Raw genomic sequence first — 15,975 nt, forward strand, 5'->3', positions numbered from 1 at the left:
AGAAACATGAAAGGGCCTATGTTCCTGAAGGAATTTGCAGTCCAGGTTTCCTTTTATTCGAGTAACATTCACTGAAATAATTTACTGAAAGCTCTGAAGTGAAATTGTTAAGTGTGTGTTCCAAACTGGTGAAGTGTGTTTCACAAAGACCTTTTCTTCCTTTTTGCATGACTTGAGTAGAAAACACTTTTTTCATAATATGCCTAAAGAAATTCTCTATATTCTTTTTTTTCTTCCCCCCGACCCCCACCAGCCGAGTGTCTTTCTTAACCACTACTTACTGCTTAAAGGCAATGCCATACAAATTCACGTTGAGGTGACATTTTGTTGCTGGGCACTGCATTTCAAGATTTAAGAATCCATTTATACCTAGTAATTTTGGGGTCTTATGTGTTAAAATTGGGGAGAATCCAATCTCTGAAGAGCAAAGAAAGCGCACTCAAGGGAAATTGCACTCTTACATTAAGGCTGTGTCTTCTTTCTCAGCTAGTGCTTCAGTTTCAGTGCTTGTTCCGGTGCTTTGTTGTAGAACATGAGAATGTGGGCCCTTGGGCTCTCCCTTTCGCCCATCTTTCTGTGCTCAGCAGCAGTAGCATAGGCCTTCGAGGCATACCAAAGAAAGAAAATGACAGTATAATGCCTCCAGACTTTAAATGTGGAACAAGGAAATAATGCAATGTTCTTTTAAAAAAATACAAAAATATTTACAAATCTATTTAAATTATTCCATTAATATTTTCAGCAGATAAGAAGACTGGAGCTCTCTATATATATTAAAAAAGGCAGGAAAATGTACCCATCCCTTAACAGGTATGCCAACACTAAGCCCATAGAAACTTATACTAGGAAGAGCAATAGCACTGCCCATATCCTCACTTATGTAGGTATTTGAATGTGACCCTCATTTTCCTACCTTGCTACCATCTCAGTCATGGCTGCTGCTTATTTAAATATTTTATATTCAGTCTCTAAAGCTAATGAGGATCGATCTGTTGTTTTTTTAATGTTAGCACATAAGAGTCTCATTTTGCCCTTGTATAATCTTATAAAAAAAGACAAATACATCTTTTATAGTTGATATTGGTTAGTTTTAGTCAAAGATAGGTCCTCATTATGCTTTGAGTGTCATAGAAATAAAAAGGCATCTTCCTGGCCTTCGGAAGTTTACTCTTAAAAAGACAGCACATGAGTAAAAGGAAAAAATACCCATGTGGTACAAGTTGTAGGTATATTTGCTGAGCTGTAGTGCTGGTTAGTGTTAGACAACTGACTCTAATCTTGGTTTCAGAGCAGTTTTCATTTAAATAGTTTCTAATTAAACATGTCTCTTAAATACGTTATGGATAAGGGTCACATGCTTTTTCTTTTTTTGAATGAGAACTTTAAAGTTCAGTCTCTAGTGAAATTGGAGTTACAAAGTGGCTTTGATTATTCCAGTCAATAAGAGTGACTGCTAATATAAATTGTATTATGGGTTTTCATTTGGGTTTTTCACCAATCCTCAAAGAAATGATACAAACATATTTTAATTTAAAACTCATGAGTACTCGTATTGGTCTGTTGGCATCAGTTTGCTTTGAAGCAGTAGCCTAAAAACTGCTTCTGAGATCAGTGTCCTCAGCAATTGCAGAATCAAACCATTAGCAAAAAATAGTTTTGAACTCCCTACGGATTTCGGTACTGACTTCCAGTAGTGTAAGTTCTGTCAGAGTTGTACACTGAGCATAAATATTGCAGGCACTGAAGTAGTCCCATTAATGCTGGTCTCCTTGAGTGTTTTTTAGTAGTATGGAACAAATCACACTAGAGAGGCATCTTACGCATCTTCTCAAATGAGAACCAACTGCCTGTTGTGTGGAAGTGCATAACACTCTGTGATAATGCAGACATTGCTTCATTAAAGCTGTTTTTTCTAATCATTTAGGCTACTACTGACAGTCATCTCTTTACATGAAGGAGTTAATAGTTTATTTTCATTTATGTAATTGTCCTCTCCATTCTGCATATCTGACCTGAGAATAAAATGTAGGCAGACAGTGGTAGGTCTGCTGCCGGTAGTGAACGCGTAGGTGTTTCATGAATCATAGTAATGATTATTATTAAGAATGCTATTTAATAGTATTGATCGAAGAACTGATGAAGTGGCAGATTGTCAAATCAGCACTTCCCATAAGCTTTTCTTTATTGATGTGGTTTTTCTTCAGTGATATTAATGTGTTACTTCAAAGATGTCATGTTCCTTTTCAGTACGTGGAGGGGGGAAGTATTTGTTAGGAAACAAATAAATAAGCTTCTGATATTGATGAAACAAATAAATAAATAAGCATCTGACATTGATAAAACAACTTGATGCACCCTAAACGTACTGCAGTGACATGACCTCACTTCAGATACCATGAAAATTCAGGTATTGAAACTGCAGTCTGGACTCCTTTCTGTAAAACTGCAGGTATTTACACATCCAGCCTTCTCACTTACAAGTTTTAATTCTTAGAATAATATTTCCTTCCTTTTAAAAAATTTGCCTCACTCTGCTTCTGTATGGAGTTGCCTTGCAAAGAACTGGGAAGAGTGGCAGATTCTGCAGAGTGCATAGTGAATCTGGATCTAAATAAACTGCTGACAAGTATCCAAGGAAATATTGAGTATTTTTTTCCTTTCAATTACTGTACGTTGTTATGGCAATACAAGGTATGGTATTTCCAGGGAGATGTGTTGACAAATCATAAACCTTTGTCTAGAGGAAAGCCGGGGAAGGGCTCTTTTTCAGGGAGTGCAGGGGTAGGACAAGGGGGAATGGTTTTAAACTGTAGCTTAGATGTTAGGAAGAAGTCTTTTCCTGTGAGAGTGGTGAGGCATTGGCACAGGTTGCCCAGAGAAGCTGTGGATGCCCCATCCATGGAGGTGTTCAAGGCCAGTTTGGATGAGGCTTTGAGCAACCTGATCAAGTGGGAGGTGTCCCTGCCCGCTGCAAAGAAGGGTGGAACTAGATGATCTTTAAGGTCCCTTCCAATCTAAACATTCTATGATTCTATAAAAGCAAGTAGAGACTTCTAGGAGATAATAACAGAAGACAGTTCAGCTGCTATCATCATTCTTCAAGTTTGTGAGGGAAAATGCTCGTTTTCCTAAATGTAAATGGATTTGATACATTGAATAGATAAGAGTTTCAGGTTTTCCAGATGTTGTACCAGGTGAGTTTTTAATGAGAGTAATTTAAAATAGACGGTGAATTGTTGGGAAGATCATTACCGTTATGCATCCATCACATCAGAATATGCCTAGAGCACCTCTAGAATGTTTGCTTTCTGTCAGATGAAAAATATTGTGATGGATAAATCCTCCCGTAAAGGTCAGACCTGGCAGCAATGCTTACTCTTCTAAGAAGCTAAAAGGTCAGAATACTCCAGATGCTGGTAAGACTGGAAGCTGAGCATCACAGGAACATATGGTTATACTTCCACTCTTAATTTTTTGAGAGACTTTTGTGTTTGGTACTTCTGGAAGTTAATTTCTAATTGTGTTGTTATGGTCTGTGCAACAGTTTGGTGTTTTTCAGCCTTCGATTTACTCCTTTAATTGAAATAAATCCATTTTGTGGTAAGCTGTCTCTTGCCTTATGGGTGTTTTTAGTGAAGTATTCATCTTAGCTCTATGACAGTGCTGTTATCTTAACACCACCGCAGAATTAGGATGATCATCTGATGTTAGCATTTCCATGCCATCAGATAAAATTTGGTTTAGGAAACAGTGATTGAATCTTGATTGTTGTAACCATCTGAACAATCTCTCTAATACCACTGTGCTTATGTGAATTAGCTGAGCAGCCTGTGTCTCTTGAAGAGTTTATTTGTAGATGCTTATGATTATTAAGCCTAGGAACCACAATGAAGAGGCCTTTCCACTGTGTTAGCATGTGAACCGTCTGTGTTTAGGACTTGTGACCTGCCTGTGAACTCCTTGTCTGTGGAGTAGGAAGAAGATGCACAGTCTGGAGCGCAATGCAGGATCTAAACCATGACTCTCAGAATATCAGGCTGGTTCCTGCTCTTTCTCCAGGCCCATGTCTTTTGTTGATCCAAATTATTTCCCCTTCACTAGTTCTGATGCATTATTCATGTTATTTCAATGTGGGTTTACTTTTGATGATTTCTTCATTTTATTGTAAACATTGTGAGAAGAAGCTATTAAGACGTTATTCTGGTCCTACTTGAGCTGTAAATAGATAAGGATAAAAATACTGAAACCTCCTAGGCCTGCCGTTAGAGATTGAGGGAAAGCATTATGAGGAAATAGGACTGTGCTTCATTTGTGTGCTACGTATGATACAGAAGCTTCATCTGATTGTTTGTGCTTTACTCCTTCAAGAATGTAAGATGCCTGCTACACATAGCAACATTAAAAACCCCACAGAATCTTATAGTAGAGAAAAGGAATTTTAAAGTACAAGGGACCAGGTGGGAATTGATGCTGGAACATAAGTAAATATGTACATTTACTAAGGGGATCTGTGACATATAAAACATAACTCCATTTCCTGGCAGTTCTTTCCATTTGATGGCACTAATATTTCTATAATTAAGAGCGATGGAAGTGTTTAGAGGGAAACCATATACTGTTATAAACCATTCTTTTTTTAATTGAGCAGCTGTAATTTCTACCAATGGAACAAACAATATTATAAGAAAATGATTATTAGTTTAAAATGCAAAGTTAAATGAATGCAAAATTAACAAACAGATGGTGAAGAATTATTGCGTTTTATTTTACTCCTGGGTAAAAGGGCTCATGCATGATTGTAAAAATGTCATCACACTTCGTAAACCTGAAAGCAAACAGGATTTGCAGTTGTGCACATCTGTTTTGGGACACTGCTAAAGGGTTAGAAGAATCAATGTTGTTTTCATATAAGAGTATTCATCAAAAGGATATCATTTACTTAACAGTTATGGCTTCTGCTAAACATCAGACTTAATGTTCTGTGGAATTCATTACAAAATTTGGCAGCTTTCTTCCTCACAAGCTACTGAGGCAGCTTGCTGCAAAATGAAACGAACAGCCCCTTCTTCTCCCCTCCCTGAAGCCCTGAACAGCAGCTGAATTACCTGCTAATGTTTGACCAGTCATTTAGAATTTTAAATTCCAGATCAAGTTGTCACGCTTCACACTTCTGGTCCAAGGAATGTTTGTGATGGAACGGGGTCGAAAGACAAGGGACTTATTTACATCAACAGCCATTGAATTAAAAAAAAGGGTTATGTAATGTTTGGGGATACCATGTTTTGGGAGGAGGAATGGTAGAAATCTGTGTAAGTGACTAATTTAGTCAAATTGAAAAAAACGCTAAAAGCCCCAGCCAGATAAAACATGGGAAGCTTTTATTAGAAAAGAAATTATATTAATGTTTCAAGCTGGTAGTTTCAAAGTACACCATGTAATTGCTTTACTTGAGCTCAATTTACAAAAATTAGTGAACTGAAGATGTAGGATTTTGTTTACGATGACTCTGTGCCATTTGGAGAGCGCAATTTAGGAACAGCCAAGGAAATAGGAATTATGAACAATAAGGTACTGATTGCAGTCAGTGGGGAAGGAATACTAAGGAGGTGCTCACTAATGAGGAAGGTATTAAAGGCAGGAAATTCTTGTGCTTTTTTTGTGTCTGTACATAATCCAGAGTTCCCGGTCACTCCATCCCTACTATTACCTTGTAAATTAAGAGTATTATTGAGCGTATATAGTGACTTTTGCTGACATGAACTTTCTGTTAAACTGAACTAATGTGTCTACAAAGTATTTGTTAAAAGAGCACATTATTAAGACTATAAAATCAAGCACACGAAGTTAGGCCATGCCAGAAGACAGGTTGTCTGCACACAATATCCTTTGCACACCATTAATAGCCTTTGTACCTGTGCCTGATTCTGCAGTCTTTTATTGCATGATGACATGCAGAACAGCCAGTGCCTAGTTCAGCCCATAGGATGGGCATTGCTATCTTAGTAAAAACCTCTTCAAAATTGCATTTTTTTATTGTTGTTCAACATGTAGGCATGTTGTGACTATTTAAGTACTGCGACAAGGAAAGAATTATTCATTTCTGCATGAGTTTTTCTGTGATGTTTCTAGTATAATGAACATGTGAATAACTAACATAAATATTTTGGCAAACAGCAGATTTATGTGGCCTTTTTATGCATCTCGGGCTCTGTGGCTCTGTTTTCCCCAAGAGAAGTTGTTTTGTTTTGTTTTGTTTTTAACTTAAAATAGCTGCTAATTTGGATGGCAGATTGAAAGAGTTTCAAAAATACTCGGACTTACTTAAAAAGTTGTGCTGATATTGCCTTTCTTTCTTCACTCTGGAATTGTGAGTGCGCAGTCTGTAGAAATCAAGAGTGTATTTTTAGATGTAAGATCCCCAACCTTTTAATGGTGAGGTTAAGGACTGAAAAACCTAACTTGGTGCCCTGCCCAATATTGTAAAGGAACTCTGTGAAGGGAGTGAAACTAGAACTGTTTTGCAGGTCATGATTCAGTTGCCGTAACTAGGTGGGTTTTTTTATCCCACAAGCAAACCACAATTTTTTTAAATACATTTTTTTCCCATGTACAGATTAAGCACAGCCTGAGAACTAACATGTTTCTTTAATGCAGATTCTCCTTTTAAAAGGTCTGTTTTATGCACTAAATTCGTGTTTGATTAACCTACAGTACTTATGTGTTTTAGTGTACATACGTAGTTACAGTTGTCCATACGTGTGTTTGTTCACTCCTTTGTCAGTGTCTGTGTGTTGCCTGGTAAGTGTCTGAGTATATCATTTTAGGGATAAAAACAGACCTTCCAAACTGCAGGTTTAAAATCTTTATGGCTACATCCAGACCTCTGCAATTTGAGTTGGCCAAGGGACAGTGACGTAGCACTGGGAGTCAGAGGGCAGTGTATTTATTCTTGCAGTCTTCATCCAATTTCAGTTGCCTCAGACTTCTGGCTCGTTGTTCAAGTTGATTTTTTAGCTGCTTCCACTTTTCCTTGTTCTTCCTGCGTCCCCTCTCCTTAACCTTTCTATTCCCTTTTTTCCTACCTACCTTTTAAGATCTGTCCCTTCACCCTTTACTATATCTTAGCATATCAGTTCTCTCAGCTCTTTATCCAGTTTTAGTGCTCAGTTTTAGTTAACTGGTCCTCAAAGCATCATCCCTGCCCCTCCTCAGCCTCCATCTCCATCTATGGGTTCTCCCTCCAGCCTTATCGGACTCATTCACAACGTAGGTGGTCCCTTTTGTCTCTGTCCCATATTTGTCTATCTTCCTGTGCTGGATGCTCCTGTTCTCCACATAATTTAAGAGACAGTGATATCAAGAGCCTTAGAGATGTCTCCTTTCCATTCCAGTGCCGTGTTTTGCTTAGGCTTAGTGTATTTATTATAGACTTCCTCTCTCTAATCCCTATCAGACAGCAGCAATCCTTGCAGAAGGGGTCTCTAGTCCCATCAGTGCTAGAAATTAGAGACAGTCATGATCAATGAGAGTAGGTTGTTCTGTGATTTTTCACTGACAAATATTTGGAAGTGTTTTATGTTAAAAAAATAGTTTCCTCAGGCTTGGTCACATTTGGATAGATTGGCAGGGTAAGGGCAAAAGTTGAACTAAAATCCCACACTAAAATCCTGCCGTGTCACAAGTCCTGGGAGTGAGATTGTTTTTAAGAGGAGGACGATGTTTTTGTTACTGGCTTTTCTATTCTCAGAAATGGCTGGAAAGTTTTCACCATGTGTTCCAGAAGCATTTAAGAGAATTTAGGCATGTGTTGTGTGAAGCTTTAGCCCAACTTTTTATCACTGAGAAAGCTTACATGAATATAACAGGATTTATGTGGAAGTCTTTGCAACTAGTACCCATTCACATCCCCTTATTGAGATAACCACATCGACAGAACATTTGGTGTGGACTTTGCTGTATTTGAATTCTAGTCAACGGGCATCTGGCTGGTGGTGTCGTGGGGCCTGGAAATGGACACACACAGTTCAGTTAACTGAACTGCAGTGAATAACATTCCTTAAAATGACTAAGTCTCTAGTAAGTGTAATGGGAGCTTAAACATTTGTACACAAAATTTAGAACCTTAGATTTAGATGTCTTCATTTCAAGCCGTGTGTTGTGTGCAAACACGGTGTGACTGTATTGGTAGTGAAGGCTCCTTTTACCAGGTTTCTATTAAATTGCTTTATGAATGTAATTATGCCAGCCAGTAATTATGTAGCATAGACATCACCTATAGAAAGTATAAGCCACTTCAGAATCCTTGTATGTGATTTAGGAATGTAGGAGCTGTGCTGGATTAAACAGAAACTTGACTTCATCCCAGTATCTTCTGCAATGACCAGTAACAGATGCCTAGAGAAGATCATTAAACAAGAAGCATGTAGCAATGTTTCCCCAAATGACGTTTTTTTCAAGCCTTCAACAATTTGTGCCTTAGTCTGTGCTCTGCCAATAAAAAGAAATGTCCGCACATACTTCTTATGACTGTCTGAGCATGAATCAAATGGAACTGGCACAATAGTATGTTTTCTGAGCCTGCCAAAAAGTAGCCTTAAACCAAAACTGATGATTTTGGTTCTTGCTTTGTTTGTCCTTAAGATGCTAATGCTGAAGCCTAATAATGGCAATTTATGGCCTAATAATGGCAATTTAAATTACATTAAACATTATTGACCTTCTTGTTGTTGACAAGAAATTAAACAACAGGCTTGTGTGTGTGCCCTTCTGATAGTCTGGATCTTAGATAAGAATCAAGGAATAGTTAGTTGTTAGCTGTGAGGGACTCACTCAACGTTTACATTTTCTGAAATCATAGAATCATCGAATCATTAGGTTGGAAAAGACCTTTGAGATCATCAACTCCAGCCGTACCTGTCTACTACTAAATCACGTCCCCAAGCACCTCATCTTTTAAACACCTCCAAGGATGGTGAATCAGCCACCTCCCTGAGCAGCCTCTTCCAGTGCTCAACAACGCTTTCTGTGAAGAAATCTTTCCTAATGTCCAATCTAAACTTCCCCTGATGCAGCTTGAGGCCATTCCCTCTTGTCCTATCACCCATCACTTGGGAGAGGAGACCAACACCCACCTCTCTGCAACCTACTTTTAGGTATCTGTAGAGAGCAATAAGGTCTCCCCTCAGCCTGCTTTTCTCCAGGCTAAACGACCTCAGTTCCCTCAGCTGCTCCTCGTAACACTTGTTCTCCAGCCCCTTCACCAGTTTCGTCCCTCTTCTCTGGACACCCTGCAGGACCTTAATGCCTTTCTTGTAGCACAGCCTCACCTGTGCAGAGGTAGAAAGCAACAAGCTGAATAAAAAAGTACTTTTCCTCATGAAAGTGTGAAAAAAGCGGCAAAGGCAGGGTCTGTGGAGGAAATCATGTGCATGCAGTTATTCCACTGGCTTATGTGATGGTGGGGAGGTTGCAAATTCAAGGCACATGAACCTTAGGTTTAGACTAGAGGTGTTAAAAAACATGTAGATGTGGCACTTCAGAACATGGCTTAGTAGGCACGGCGGTGTTGGTGTGATGGTTGGACTTGTTCTTAACAGTCTTTTCCAACCTTAATGATTCTGTGATTCTATGAAACCCTTCTGTGGAACTTATGAATAGACAGAATTTGGGAACATTTCAGGTTATATGAGGAAGGATTTGTGCACCGTAATGTTAGCATGCTGTTTTCCTCAATGTATTTCAGGTATCAAATAAACATGTATTATCTCCCTTCGCAAACTTGCTTCCTGCACATTATTAACCTATCACAACTATTGCCAAAAGCACTCCTGCAAAACATGAATGCTTTATTGTTGCAATTTTTAGATGCCTTGATGTCAACACCATTTATTTAATGTGATTTTTTCTACGAAGGTGACAAAAGGAGGCAACTGGTGGGAAGGAGGAACAAAATAGTCTCTTCTAGAGAGCCTGAAATCTCCACACTTAAAGGGACTTCTGCTTTTTACCTTGATTATGTTTGTTGTGTCACTGACAGTTTTGTTAGTCATCGTCATTTCTATCTCCTTACCTTTGTTCTTTATTTGTGTATACGTAACTGGGCAGATTAGAGATGGATGGAGTGTCTAGCCAAGAATTCTGTATTAGAAGACAGTCATTCTTAGGCCTGTGTTGAGCTTGGTCAGTATTGTCTCTCCAGTTGTCCAGGGGTTTTCATAGTTTTAGAAGAAACAGCTTTGTTTCTACAATCGTGATTACTTTTTTTTTTTTTTTTAAACTTACTTCACAGTACACAGAGCATGAAGTGTGCACCATCATGAAGTTGTAATACATCTGTCTCTTTTAGGGGCTTTTTAGGTTTAAATTATGGCTATAAGACCCGTGTTTTAATTTCTTCAATTTTGGTGTGTGTTAAGGACTGAGGAAGAAAAATAACTGATCTGTGATTGAGTTGTGTGTTATAAATTTAAGTAACTGCCAAATTTGTGACATGTTTAATACAAAATTAAAAAATTTGAAGGGGATCAGTAGTTCACTGGAAAGCCATTAATTCTTAAGATGTTGCTATCTTACTGCGTTGTGTTCATAAATGCTTTATGGTATTTAAACCAGTGTATTTGATGTGAGAAATGGTAGTGGTGATTAGTGTCTATAAGCAATATAATGCTTTTTCTAGATGATGGAGTAATCAGTTAAGATTATCAGAACTACCAGGGAACGTATTTTGTTAATCACTGTTTCTACTAAGATTTCTTTGCAATCTCGTTAATGACAGGATGTTCAGGTCCAGTTCTCCTTAGTTACAGGCTTGTGTGAGAGTAGTTTTCACTAGCTAAACAGCCTGAAATTTGTTCTTACAGGTTATAGCTTATGTTGTTTAACTAAGGACAGATGGCTTGTGTGCATTTTTGGGTACACTATCATAAAATTAAAATTGCTTATTGTTATGTTTTGTTGGCTGACCTTTTTAAAGCTAAATAAGTTCATAATCAGTGAAACTCTTTTGTCATTTTGCTTAAAATACATTTAGCAATACTTCATACTAACATTTAACTTGATTGCAATCTAATTAGTGCAGTATAATATTTATTCAAAGTCCATGTTTTAGCCTTTCTTTAACATCTGCCTACTGAATGTTACTTGTCCAGTTGCTGAGACAGTAATGCTATAAAGAAATTCTAAGGGCAATAAAATCCTTATAAAATAGGACTGCTAGTTCTTGGTACCATCTGGATAAGATCTTATGTTATCAAAAATACAGGCATCTTTTCTTCATTTCAACTTGCACTGAGCTTTGGAGTTACAGTATGAAGCAGCAGGAAGGTTGATATAATACTGGACTATATCTTTTGTAATTTGTATAATTTAGTGGTGTAGGAAAGTTAGAGGATGTGAGTAGAGGCTGTTTATCTTGTCACCATTTCACAATTTGGCTGTTTCCATTAAAGCCAGTAGCATTTGTGATGTTCAGCTGAGCTTCCAAGCCAGTGACAGAACTCGTCTTTTTTGTTCAGTTGATTTTAGTGCAGTTATGATTCCAGCACGGCAGTACAAATTTCGTCTTCCCAGAAACTTTCTGTGTGGTTTCTGCTGCTCTGTTTCATGGGGGATATAGTCCCATACAACTAGAAAAAAGAGGAGGGAATTGATCAGTTTTCCTTACGTTTTTTGTTAACTCACTTAGTTCTTCCTCTTTCACTGTATTTATGTAATGATGTCATGTTTGTGCCAATGTGCTTAATGAATAAAGGGAATTTTAAAATAAAGTTTGAAAGAGTGCATAGCCATTTGCTTTTAAAAATGAGATCCTTCTCTGTCCATATGAAAAAGTCAGATGTGAAAGAAAAAAGTGAAAAGACCTGAGTAGAAGGAGGTGGAGGCAGTTTTAAAGATGGAAATTCCAATAGTAAGAAGTAGCAAAAATATGGATAAGATCAGAGATTTCTTGCCATGGGTGCACATACTTGGAGTTTGCTGAAGAAAACAGTTGCTAACCAATGAAGGACTTTTTTAGTAGGCACATTGAGGTGCTGAAGCGTGTCCAGAGAAGGGCAACAAATGTGGTGAAGGGGCTGGAGAACAGGTTTTATGAGGAATGGCTGGGGGAACCGGGGTTATTTAGCCTAGAGAGAAGGAGGCTGAGAGGAGACCATATCACTGTCTACAACTGCCTGAAAGGAGGTTGTAGTGCCAGTGGAGGTTCAGATCAGACATCAGGAAAAATTTCTTCACCAAAAAGGTTATTAGGCACTGGAACAGGCTGCCCAGGGAAGTGGTGGAGTCACCTGGAGACCTGATTGCCCAGGGAGATGATTGAGTCACCAGCCCTAAAGGTGTTTGAAAGACAGGTAGATGAAGTATTCAGGGATATAGCTTAGATGTAGTACTCGGGGATATGGTGTAGTAGCGGACAAGTATGGTTGGACTGGATAATCTCAAAGGTCTTTTCCAACCTAGTGATTCTACAATTCTATGATTCTGTGGACTAGGTCTGCCAACTCTGCTTCAGTGGTGTTTATTTTATTGAATGTACTATGAATAAGAAATGAACTCTCTAGCTTTCTGACACCTTGTAAAGTTTTTTTTTCTGTAGAACAGCCGTGTAAAATTATTTGATTGATGAACAAAACAGTGTTTGGCTTGCTTTGACAGCTTACCATTTTCCTATACCTATACTTTGCATACTTGGATTCAGCTTCCACCCTCTGCACATAATGCTTTATTTTGTGTTCGTGCTAAGGAAACTGAAAACTCTGTACTGTCCTCACACACTGGGGTAAAGACACTTGGATTTCATGGGCAATGTGATTTATTCCTTCCTTCTACCTCCTACTGTTCTGATGCCATGTTTTAGCAATGGAGTAGTGAAGTAGAATTTGTTACTGAGTTGATTTAGCAGAGCTTTTATTGTTTTTAAAAAGTTAGCGTACTTTCGCTATTTGCATCCTTACTTTCTTCATGAAGGTCAGTTAATTGTAACAGCTGCATGTTTGTTCTTCTGGAGTCATAGAACATGGCCTGATTTCAGAGAAGCGTTGGTTTCTACTGCTGGAAAAGTTACTCTTCTCATCAACAGCTGTTGCCAAAAAGTTCCCTTTGGGCATTTGATTCTTCAGACTGCATTATATCTCTCATAAATTCAGCAAATGTTGATATTCCATGCTTTTTATTAGCTTCAGATGATATATACCACATTGTTTTTAAAGTGTGGGTTTTACTTGGTTACTGAATGCTTTTCATTGCCAGTGCAGTTTAGCTGATGGGTTTGAAGGTTTCAGTTAAATGTAATTTGGGCTTCCATTTTTCTTCCAGCATCATTACATGATTCCTTAAATCAACATTAATATTTTTCAAGGCTTTACAGTAATCCCGTAGTTTGCTTATTTCTAATAATTTTATCATTTGATCATATAGCATTTGGAAAAAAAAAAAAGTGTATTTGGATTTTACATTTCTTGTGTACCTTTGCAGATTGGTGGTTCTGGAAACCAAATGCGATGATCAAAACTGCCGTTACTGTTGCTGTTTTATATTTAACTCCCACCTTTTAGTGCATGTTGGATTCGTAGAGTGCTTGAAGTCCTTTTACAATTTTCTTTCCCAATTGGATAATTCTTAAGTGTTAATTGTGGGATCCAACAAAGTCTCTATTGAATACTTTCTTGAGACATGAGCTTTGGACAGTAGTGCTTCTCAAGTTCGTATTCCTGGTGTTTCTTACTGAGGAATACACAGCCCTCTAGTACTTGAAAGGAGTTTGTAGGAAAGCTGGGAAGGGCCTCTTTGTCAGGGAATGCAGGGATAGGACAAGGGGGTAACAGTTTTAAGGTGAAAGTGAGGAGATTCAGATTAGAAATTAGGAAGAATTATATTCGGTGAGAGTGGTGAGACACTGGCACAGGTTGCCCAGAGAAGTCGTGGATGCCCTGTCCCTGGAATTGTTCAAGGTCAGGCTGGATGGGGTTTTGAGCAACCTGATCCAGTGCGTGGTGTCCCTGCCCATGGCAGAGGGACTGGAATTGGATGATCTTTAAGGTCCCTTCTGGCCCAAACCATTCTATGGTTCTGTGAGTATCTTTGAAAAATATGTGGCCTGTCTGTAAGAGACCATCTCTGCCTTAGCTGTAATCCGGGCCATCTAGGTGGGAGGTAGGAGTGTCAAGTACCAAGCAATGCAGTGGGTTGTGTGCTGTTTAATGTGCTGCTGCAGTGCATCAAGTTGGAGCCTCTGAGCATGTTCACATGATTTCACATCTAAGTTCAGAATTAACCTTTTCACCACTCTCAGCGAATGTTTACTGAATATATTGTTTCCTAAAACCATTTTCCTGCATGACTTGGGTTTTGTTGGCAGTCCTTAACCGTAACTACTATCGCTGCCTTCTTCACCTGCTTCAGGAGCTCCATCTAACTGTTTGCTTGTCTTGTTCCTCTCCTCTGCATTTCATATGGGAAACTAACAGAACACAACTTTTCCATGCTGTTAGTAGGTGTTAGAGACATGGGTCGAAGTGAGATGTCTTGCAGATCTGAAGACCAGACAAGGCATTGTAGCACGGAAACATGGCAGTAGCCATCCTTAGGGAATCTGCTTTAATTTCTGTACCATTTTATCTTTTTATGCTACAGTTTTGTTTAGCGTAAACTAATATTTATTATTTCTTTCCCGTGTCCATGAGTTGTGGTGCAGGCAGCTATTTTATTTCATCTGGTTTTAAGAATGTCAGTGTAGCTGTTAACACAGGCAGCTTTGTGATTTGTGTTTTCATATGAGCTGTTTTTGATATCTGTGGACTTGTAGCACCATTTCATGCCTAATTTCATGCCAGGCTTTGAAACACAGAAGAATTATGGCAATAAAGATTGTCTGTTTTCTAAGAATGAAGGAGATGCAGTATGTGACTTTTCTTTGATCTGCTGTATGGACATGTTTGGATGTTAGTTGTCACTTGAGCCAGTAATCAAACATGCCAGTGATAGTATTAAGAAGTTAATGTAGAAATATGAGAGTTGCCGAGCTCAGTTGTTGCTGTACATTATGGATGCCCTTGTATGAGCCACTGACCTGTTCTTTCCTGAGTTTAGTCCAGATTCTACAGAGCTGTGCCCTAGCCTTAAAAAACACTGTTGCCTTGGTGAAAAAGTGCAAAAGCGTGTCACAGTGCTTTGGGGACTGTAATGAATCCAGGAAGGAAGAAAGACTGATTAACTGAATCAGAAAGGTGTGGGTGATGTTTTACAAGGAGGCTAGTGGGATCTCTTCCCTCCTGACTGAAGAACTGGAGGGTTATTGAGTAGCTCTTTCTGAGAGGTTATTTCTTTACGAATGTGACTGTGGCCTCTAATAATAATCATGTTTATTGATGACTTCTCTTAAGTTTGGTGATGATACTTCTGTAGCCTTGAAAAGAGAGATGAGAAGAAAATGCTAGATTATGTAGTGCATTATCAACCCAGAGGGAGTTGTGTCATGTCAGTACGATTTTTTGGTAGAACATGGTATTTCCTTTCCATTTGCATTTCTGATTACAGTGTTTACAGCTTTATATGACAATTTACAGAGCTGTGTGTTTTTTAGTTGTAACCTATTGACAGAGCCTTTACGGCTCAATAACTCCAGACATTTCTACTGACAGCACAGCTCAAGTTAGATAACGTGTAAAAGGAAAATGCTTTTCGATGACAAGAAGAATCTCAGTCATCTGAGTGTGTTTGGAGTGGGTTTCATTAAATATTTTAAATTGTAAATATCTGAGAATTCCACTCAAAGACACAATCCCAGCCACTAGTTTCCTTTTGCTCATTATTCACTCCGTTCTGTCTATAAGAGCTGGGCTTTAGCTAGAGTCTGGGCAATTTCAAGAGGAAGTAGGAGTATCATATAGATTTACGGGAAGCTCAGAATGACCCATCAGTGTGTGCCCTCAGCCCAGAAAGCCAACCCTGTGCTGGGCTGCATCAAAAGAAGCGTGGCCA

At 38.5% G+C, this 15,975-nt stretch overlaps 1 protein-coding gene across 10 annotated transcripts in view; it reads left to right on the top strand.

Annotated features, from left to right (window-relative positions):
- The window catches only part of KMT2C (lysine methyltransferase 2C), a 216,326-nt gene that overhangs the window by 102,993 nt on the left and 97,358 nt on the right, over nt 1-15,975 (top strand). The window lies entirely within an intron of this gene.

Source organism: Cuculus canorus, chromosome 2, assembly GCF_017976375.1.
Source record: "Cuculus canorus isolate bCucCan1 chromosome 2, bCucCan1.pri, whole genome shotgun sequence".
In the NCBI taxonomy this organism is placed as follows: domain Eukaryota; kingdom Metazoa; phylum Chordata; class Aves; order Cuculiformes; family Cuculidae; genus Cuculus; species Cuculus canorus.